The sequence below is a fragment of the Orbicella faveolata genome, unplaced genomic scaffold (assembly GCF_042242905.1).
Source record: "Orbicella faveolata isolate gen_17 unplaced genomic scaffold, um_ofav_v1 contig_13, whole genome shotgun sequence".
NCBI lineage: Eukaryota > Metazoa > Cnidaria > Anthozoa > Scleractinia > Merulinidae > Orbicella > Orbicella faveolata.
Window position 1 is genome coordinate 4,781,716 of NW_028301540.1, and position 10,333 is coordinate 4,792,048.

The following is a 10,333-nucleotide window of genomic DNA, read 5'->3' on the forward strand; positions in this document are numbered from 1 at the left end:
TCATGATTCCCTTTACATTTCCACTGAGCAGGAACACGGCCTGGGAACAGAAATTTAAATGAGTAGATCCATTGTATGCCCCTGCATGCATGTAGAGGGTCTAAATGCGTGTACCTTGGTGCCAACCGTTTTCATACGACATGGGAAAACGGAATTCAAACTTCCAGTTTCGTTTTTCGTTTACTCACGCCATCGGAAAAGGAATTCGAACCTTTATTTTCGTTTTTCGTTTTCCTGCTACATTGAAAACGAAATTGGAACTTTAATTTTCGATTTCCCATGACTTTGTACAAGAGAATTGCAATAGTCATTTCCGTTTTTCATCTTCTTTTTTCGTAAGACATTGAAAAGCGGAATTGGACCTTCGATTTTCGTTTTCGAGTTCAAAATATTATCTCAAGACAGTAGTTTATTAAGCAGACGCTAGCGTTCCTTTGACTTGTATATGTTTTTTTCCACCCTTACGATCCTCAAATTGGACGTCATAGCTAACTGTATGTAACCGACTGTACATACGGAGTTGTGATTACAACAAATGGCATAAAAAACTGTGCAGCTATATTTATAGAAAACTAATATTTACGAATTTTTCAGCCCGATACAAACCATATTGAGCTGACTGTTAATAAAAATAAGCCTTCTGTTTAACAGGACTACCACGATATCGATGTCGGCAAGGAAATTTAATTATGTATACTATCACGAATTACGAAATTAAATGGCTTTTTAGGTCCCACTATTAAGTCAAAAGGATTCAGTACAAAGGCTTGTCATGACCGATTTGGACCATAAAAGGACGAATCTCCGATATGGCACATTCTACTTCGATATCGACCAGTCAGTGTAAAACGCAGACTGCAGACTGGAAACCGGAGGTAAAATGAAGACTGAGGGTAAAATGCAGACTTCAGACTACAGACTTTTTAAGTATACATCGACGGTGTTATCTGTGTCATTTTCATTATCGACTTCCAACTGGAAGGCTAACCGCAATGTTCCGGTTAGCCTGTTTATGGTTAGCTCTGAGTGATGGAAACGGTAGCACGACTCAGTTAAGAAGTCGACAGTCTGCATTTTACCCCTGGGCCCGGTTGTTCAAAGCTCGATTAAGCTAACCCAGGATTAACAAGAATTTTGATTTCACTTTTGTAACTTTTCGGTCATGTTTTCTGTTTTTAATGTTTGTCCTTCAGTTTTGAGCTCGACTAAGCTCAAACTACACTAAACGTGGGCAGTAAAAAACATTTTTATACAAGAAAAATCAATACTTCGGTTAACTTTTAATCCTGAGTTAGCGTTAACCGGCTTTCGAACAACCCGACCTTGCTCTGCAGTCTGCATTTTCACCCTCAGTCTGCATTTTACCGCCGTCCACAGTCTGCAGTCTGCAGTCTGCAGTCCACAGTCCTTATTTTACACTGACCGGATATTGACTGTTCCATCCGCAACTGACCTTCTCTTCGCGATTATCTTGATACCATGACAACTGAAACACCTTTTTAAACTTACCACACTACTGTGCAGCTCCTAAGATTCGGGTAGCGGTTCTTGATTACCTTGAGAAGGTCTTCATAACTATTGTTTTCCTCAATAAGAAAACGGAGAACAAAGACCTCATCAAGGATGTGGTTTCCAGGTCTATTGTTAGCGACGCGGATTCCCGTTTCGTAAACGGTCGATGCCATTTTTAGCGGTCGATGCCATCATTGGCAACCAAGCCTTTCAGAATGGACGATGCCATATCTGCCTTAGTATAGGCCTGGACAAGGTAGAAACTGGTTTTAATTTGTTGATTGAGTAAAACGCACTCGTCAAATGCTTGATTGTTCATATTCACACTGGTTTGCTTGCGGTTAGCTTTTATTTGATGGTTGGGGCAACTCCATCATTAATATTTAAGAAAGTCGCGTTTTACAATTAAATTTTGCAGAGATTTGGCGGATCAACCTGGTAGTGTAGCAGTAGAAGAGGGATGTTAGGAAACAGAGGTTTCGGGTTCGATACTGGTTGGTTACTTACAAATTTTCTTTTTTCTTTAATTTCTTCGAGAAAAATTCGTTGATAGTTAAAAAATTTCTAAGTGTCGCGAAATTGGCATCGACCGTTTACGAAACGGACAACTGCGTTAGCGACAGGAAGTGCCAACATTCTTCCGGTCCAGGGAACATACCAAAGTGACAAAACAAAGAAACAAAAAACACAGATCAAAGTTCAAATTCCGTTTCTCAGTATCTTATAAAAACGAAAGACGAAAAAAAGGAAATGACAATTAGAATTCTGTTGTCCAAAGTTGTGGGAAAACGAAAAACGAAATTAGAAGTTGGAATTCCACTTTCAATGTAGTAGGAAAACGGAAAACGAAAATGGAATCTCGAATTTCCTTTTCTGATGGCGTGGGTTAACGAAAAACGAAACTGGAAGTTGGAATTCCGTTTTCCCACATCGTGGGAAAACGATTGGCACTATGGTACACGCATTGTATGTTGTTCATTTTTCAAAAAAATTTTCAAAGGCACGAAGTCTCTTGCTCTTTTGCTTTAATCCTCTCCGACATACACTCTGTGTATGTGTTGCGCAATATTGCGGACTTGCGGGTGTCGAGGAAGCCTATTGTGGACTGTATCAGATACTGAAGTTGTTTATTTAAAGTTCGAAGTCAGTGTTAATGGCATTTAAAAACCTTGTAGACTTGTCTTCGCGAAATGTGCACGACTTTTCGAGGTAGCTTATTGAAGACTGTAGCAGATAAGTTGTTTATTTAAAGTTTGATTTGGGTTTAATGGCATTTAAAAACCTTGTAGACATGTCTTCACGAAATGTGTACGACTTTTCGTACGAATAGAAAGCTGTAGCTTGGCTGTGTGTTGTGTGCCCTCTTCTCTTCGACCAAAACCAACGCTGCTTTCTGCTGAATAAATCAAAGGAGGAATGAGTTTCACTCCGCTGGCCTAGATTTGTGTCCACAAACTATGTAACATCAACCCAACGAAAGTGTTTACATAGGAAAAGAGTTCAACTTCCACAGGGTTGCTTTGGTACACCAACATGTCCTCCGTTTCATTGTTTCGGAAGTGAAAATTGTGTTGTAATCTGTTGCGTAACAATATTTCCCAGTAGCCTTCGCGGCACGGTGTGGAGACCTCGTGGTCGACCATGCGATGTTCTTCTATTACCCGCTTGATTAAACTGTTGTGTTGCTAATCGTATCTGCCTGTTTTATGGTCCAATAATACCACAAAAATGCCCTGTAGCTGTTACCCCAAAGCCAAGGCAATTGAAAGTCGTGTTCGTAAGGAAAATAATCGTCCTAGTTTTGGTACTAAAAGCACGTAGTCTCGCGTACCGACGGAACAAACATAGTTGGTGTCGATTTACACAGTCAGTATAGAACACGCACTGCGGACTGCGGACTGCGGACTGCGGACTGCGGACTGCGGACTGCGGACTGCGGACTGCAGATTGCGGACTACCGACTGCGGACTACCGACTGGGTATATAAAACACAACCCTCTCGTATACATCTGTTTTGCGATCAATTCATTTGCATTTGCTTCTGCTGAAGGGAGACCAATTTCACGCCTACTTAACAGCTCAGGCACAAAATGCTGTCCCCAGAATTTTTTTTTAACATACCAAGCCTGTTTTGCAATCAATTCATTTGATTCCGCCCCTGCTGAAGGGAGACCAATTTCACGCCTACCTAACAGCTCAGGCACAAAATGCTGTCCCCAGAATTTTTTTAACATGTCAACCCTGTTTTGCGATCAATTCATTTGATTCCGCCCCTGCTGAAGAGAGACCAATTTCACGCCTACCTAACAGCTCAGGCACAAAATGCTGTCCCCAGATTTTTTTTAACATACCAAGCCTGTTTTGCAATCAATTCATTTGATTCCGCCCCTGCTGAAGGGAGACCAATTTCACGCCTACCTAACAGCTCAGGCACAAAATGCTGTCCCCAGAATTTTTTTTTTTAACATACCAAGCCTGTTTTGCAATCAATTCATTTGATTCCGCCCCTGCTGAAGGGAGACCAATTTCACGCCTATCTAACAGCTCAGGCACAAAATGCTGTCCCCAGAATTTTTTTTTTACATACCAAGCCTGTTTTGCAATCAATTCATTTGATTCCGCCCCTGCTGAAGGGAGACCAATTTCACGCTTACCTAACAGCTCAGGCACAAAATGCTGTCCCCAGAATTTTTTTTAACAAACCAACCCTGTTTTGCGATCTATTCATTTGATTCCGCCCCTGCTGAAGGGAGACCAATTTCACGCCTACCTAACAGCTCAGGCATAAAATGCTGTCCCCAGAATTTCTTTTTTTCAACATACCAAGCCTGTTTTGCAATCAATTCATTTGATTCCGCCCCTGCTGAAAGGAGACAAATTTCACGCCTACCTAACAGCTCAGGCACAAAATGCTGTCCCCAGAATTTTTTTTAACATACCAAGCCTGTTTTGCAATCAATTCATTTGATTCCGCCCCTGCTGAAGGGAGACCAATTTCACGCCTACCTAACAGCTCAGGCACAAAATGCTGTCCCCAGAATTTTTTTTAACATACCAAGCCTACCAAAACTCGAACGCATTCTTTAATCTACGACATTTTGTACGATTACTACTAGTTTATAGAACTATAATTGATAAGAATATCGAGGCTGAAATTTGCGAAATTTTGAGAATATTTTAAGAATAAATCCGCGTCTAAGGTTTTGGCAAAAATATAATTTTGTCCGTGGAAAATACAAAACAATTATATGTTTTTAACTAAACCGCATGAAATTCTTCCTTTCTCTAAACGGCAGAACTAGCCAAAAAGCAACACGAACAGCTCTAGCCGTATTTCGACGCTACTAACATTTCTGCAAGAAGTTAAGTGCGTTATCAGGCTTTAACGCCTGCAAATTACATTCCAAAACAGAAATGTCATGCGCTAAGAATATTCACAAGAATTTTCTCAGCTTAAAATCGGCAGAAAATTAAGAATATTCAGCCTCGGTCGGAAAAACATTAGTCTTATAAGAAAAAGTGTAATTCGGCCCAGGTCCGAAGAGAACGATCCTTAGCTTCTAGTAGAATCTGACTTGAAATCCACGAGTTCAGTTTGATAAAGTACGAAGCCGAGTTCGAAGGTATTTAGAAGTGAAGCCTCACGAATCTTATGCAGTAAAGTAAGAGTTCTGAATTTGGAAGTGTTTATCTCAAACCGACTAAATTTAGTATTCCCAGAAAGCGATCTCATGCTGAAGAAAAATAAAAATGTCACTGTCTTTTTCTCACTTTCATTCAATTTTATGGGGAATGCGTTAATGATATGAAGGTAACTTTCAGTTATGTATTGCTATGTTTACTCCCTAGTGAATGTAATCAATATCATCATGATATTGTGAAAACAGTGTTTTGGCCTGGGAAAGCACTTTTCTAAAACGTAGGGAAACTCCGCTCTGGCTTCAGGGAGGCCGGATTCTGTTGCAGGAGATAAAATCTTCGGAGAGAAATGGAACAGACAGGATTTGGCTCCAATAACAGCGTTTAAATCCAAGAATACGTCACCAAAACCGCATAACCCAAGACGGGATAGTGTCAGCCTGTGGCATGAGCTTTACTCGAGTGCATCCTAAAAGATACTTTGACGGCTAAAAATGGTGTTGTTTTGTCCTGACTACCCCCAGTGACACCAAAGTCCTTGATTTACACCCCTAAACGAGACGACGAGCATTACCGACCTCTTCATATGGGAGTTTCTCCCTTTCCCGCGAACAATTCACAAAACGTCTCTAGACAAATGATGTAATTTTTCGTTTATTGCTCCTAAATCGTTACGTTATTGGCTGCTAATGAACTCATCGTTGTTCTAGACTATTTCACCATAGGAAAGTCAGTTATTCTGCTCGTAAATATTAAGAAGGAATCCACCTGAAGTTCGAGTAAAAAATGGACAAAAACTTTGTACCAAGATTATTTACACTGTATTACAAACTTAAATGCGACTGTTTCAAATATATTCCCAAAAGAAATCATTTCTATCAACACCAAATATCGAAAACAAATTTTGAAATTTATACAAAACACTTGAAAGTAGTGGTGAAATGAAATTGATGATGAAATTTTACCTGTGTTTGCAAAAAGGACAGTAATATACTTAAAATTATTCTGGTACAAGGTTTTTGTCTATTAAAAACTGAAATTGTTCGGTCTCGGTGCCACAAACAAAATAAAGAAGAAGGTGAAAAGGTGTCAAACAAAACGCAACAAAATTATTTGAAAAAGCATACAGTCACGGGTGAAATACGAGAGCTTTCGAGTATGATTAGATGAATAAATGTTCTTTCCACTAGATCTCTTCTACTGGAAAGATTCGGTTCAAACTAACGACAGGTTCTTGACATGCAATTGCATTGAAAATGAAGTCATCCAGCTCTGTTGAAAACATAAGAGTACGGGCACTTTCGGACTTGGCGGGGCGGTGACCTTCTTGCCCGAAAAATTATCGCAATGCCTGAATGCGTGATTGTTGAAATCGCACTCAAATTGCATGAAAAACAAAAACGTTCACAATTTCTATATCTAATGAAATTGCTATAATTCCAAAAATATTTATATTCAAAGCTTGCATAATCAATCAGTCAATCATACACTATCAACAGTCTCAATCTGAATAAAATCTAAAACTTATTTAATTAAAAGGAAAAGTTCTAAAAAAGTAACTAACTAGAAACTTTATTTACGAGTTTTGGAAATCACGTCAGCAGCATTATTTTGTAATGTTTTCTCTCAAGTGTCGTTGCCGGGAATCATGACCTTTTTTGCCCGAAAAATCACATAATTTCCGTAGCTGGCGGGGGGGGGGGGGGGGGCTCCAGCACCCGTCGCCCCCTCCCGCCCAGCTCGTACACCTATGGTTGAAAGATATACCGGCTAACTGGGTTCGAATAAAAAATAGGTCCGCACTGCGTACTTGTGTGTGCGTAGCGTCCTTTTTGCTTTTTTGAATTTTACAGGTTAAGGAAATTAAACTGGGATGCTTATTGGAAACGAGCTTCTTTATCGGGATGGGATGTTGTTCCTTCTCCTTCTTCCTCACCTTTTTTGCAACCCGATCCCTACCCCTTCCCCGTTAGTGTGTTTAGTCTGCCTTCGAGAGCCCGTTAGCACCGCTATTACATCACTCTGTACCGTTGTCACAGTGTTACGCCTCTTTTTGACGAGAAATATATTCAGTCGTGAAAGACCTTTAGAGGAAGGGAGCCTTTTTACATCAATGCAGGTCTTTGGTTTATTATATGGGAAATAAAAATATCGTGCTACATAAAATTCCTGGGTCCCGATTTTATCCGAGTAGTTCTAAAAATAGCATGTAGTAACTATTAATGTGCTATAAATTAGGAGACGTTTTGAAGGAAGCGTGAACCCACAATGCTTATTTATTACCTGTTTTACCCATGAGAGCGTGAGATAAGGAGACGGGATATTCACTGATTAAAACCGGATGCAGAAAACATGAACCTGGGAGACATGATCTGACCCTGCACTCAAACTTGTCAACTAAAACACTTTTTAAAGGCAAACTTTTTAACCTCATTTTAAAACACGATGACATTTGTGCCATCACAAATGGAGTAATTTGAGAAATTTAATTGGAAAATAGTATTTTAGTTATCTGGAGTAGTATTCTTATCTTAAACTTTAATAATCCCTCCACAATATTTGTCCAATGTCTTGTGGCAAGTGTTTTACCTCGAAGTTATTCTGGAAGCCACTCGCAAGTAATTTTAGATAGTGTTTACGTTACGGTTTAGAGCGTTAACGTTTAGTTGGGGTGCGTGTCCATTTCATGCATGTTCTAATTCGCAGAAAATGACGGTCCGATCATTGACAATCGAACCCTACAATCGAAAATTGTAGGGTTTAGATTTTCCTCCACATCATTTGTTTGCCATATTAGTAACGGAATACACACATTGTGGCACATCATTTGTGTCAACCAAAGCATCACTTCATTCCAAATTTTGTATTGTGTAACAATTTGTTTCAATTTTGGCATGAGAATTCAGTGACGCCTTGGCTCCAAGAATTGTAGCAAATTTTCCACGGCTATCTTTAAAACGGGGAACGGGGAATCGGGGAATCGGGGAATCGGGGAATCGGGGAATCGGGGAATCGGGGAATCGGGGAATCGGGGAATCGGGGAATCGGGGAATCGGGGAATCGGGGAATCGGGGAATCGGGGAATCGGGGAATCGGGGAATCGGGGAATCGGGGAATCGGGGAATCGGGGAATCGGGGAATCGGGGAATCGGGGAATCGGGGAATCGGGGAATCGGGGAATCGGGGAATCGGGGAATCGGGGAATCGGGGAATCGGGGAATCGGGGAATCGGGGAATCGGGGAATCGGGGAATCGGGGAATCTGGGAATGGGAATGGGAATGGGAATGGGAACGGGGAACGGGGAACGGGGAACGGGGAACGGGGAACGGGGAACGGGGAACGGGGAACGGGGAATCTTTAAAATGGGGAATCTTTAAAAGCGGGAATCTTTAAAATGGGGAATCTTTAAAAGCGGGAATCTTTAAAATGGGGAATCTTTAAAAGCGGGAATCTTTAAAACGGGGAATCTTTAAAAGCGGGAATCTTTAAAATGGGGAATCTTTAAAATGGGGAATCTTTAAAATGGGGAATCTTTAAAATGGGGAATCTTTAAAATAGGGAATCTTTAAAAGCGGGAATCTTTAAAATGGGGAATCTTTAAAAGCGGGAATCTTTAAAATGGGGAATCTTTAAAAGCGGGAATCTTTAAAACGGGGAATCTTTAAAAGCGGGAATCTTTAAAATGGGGAATCTTTAAAATGGGGAATCTTTAAAATGGGGAATCTTTAAAATGGGGAATCTTTAAAATGGGGAATCTTTAAAAGCGGGAATCTTTAAAATGGGGAATCTTTTTTAAGCAGGAATCTTTAAAAGCGGGTGATTTCTTGTCAACCACTGTTTCGACTTTCCGTCCTTGTTCCTGGTTTTTGTGATAAAAACGGCTCCAAACGACCCTTCCCCTATCACATCTTGTTCGCCGAGATCATTCCACTTAAACTGTGGAAGACCTTCAAAGCGACCGATTCTTTCTTCTTTAAAGTGAATGCAATGGGCATTTTGAAATTGTCTTCGCATGACTGCATGGCGTAGAAAGAGGTATCATTAAGCACACAATGACGGATTATACGCGAAATTCGCCGCCACATCGTTCGGGCATCGAGCATCGAATTACTTTATTGCTGGTTTTCAGTGTCACGCCGTTCATAATAAATCAAAATAAAAAATTAAAACAGTTCAAATGATAAAGTCCAGAATCTTGAAGAGAAAGAAGGTAAATATGCAAAGACTTTCGCCAAGATTCAGGTCACAGCAATGTTCTTACGCAAGATATGCGGAGAAATTTTTTACCCAAATTTATAGAGATTTTGATGGAGACGCCATGCTGGCGCCCATCCGGATGGCGGCCGGAAACCAACAGAAACATCTGTCATTGAGTTTTGGTACAAAAACGTGAATTTATCTCTTCAGGAACTCAAAAACATTTTAAAAATAATACTTTTCCTAATACATGAACTGTTCAGATAGCCAAATTCCGCGAAATAAGTCACTCTTTTAACCAACTTGACAGCTTTATTGCCCGTCATGTAAATGCCGCGTCACGCAAAAGCTTAGAAATTCAAGCGTAGTCTATTACAAAACCAAGAACCTACTTGGAGCGAAAATTTGTATGAATATTAGTTTCCAGCTGCTCTTATACATCATGAAAGTAAAATCTCAGGATGATTAATAGTTTTGTAGTTTGAATTTTAGCGACGTCATGTGAACCAGATTTAGGGGACTGTTGATTTATCGATTAAATAACCAAAAACGTGTTTTCCCTGCCATATATTTGTCGTTAAGTCGTAAGTCCTTCCATTAGCACATGATAAGGCTACGACAAATATCCATCGCTGTGAAACGGAGTTAAGATAAATCCAGGCGGTTCGATTCTTTGGTCGGCGGTCTAGCAGATCTCAAAGAGTGAGAATCGAGATTTGAACCGCTCCACTACCCCGCTAAACCGATGCGCTTTAATAGCGTGCAATATAATTACAATGAATAAATACCACAACTGTCTCTGTACCTGTTAAGTTGATACATGTGACAGAATAAATAGCTTCCGGTGGGAAACTGAGAGATTCTCGTTCACTTCTAAGTAAAGATTAACGCTATTAACTATTCCCCGTTTTAAAGATTCCCGCTTTTAAAGATTCCCCGTTTTAAAGATTCCCGCTTTTAAAGAATCCCCGTTTTAAAGATTCC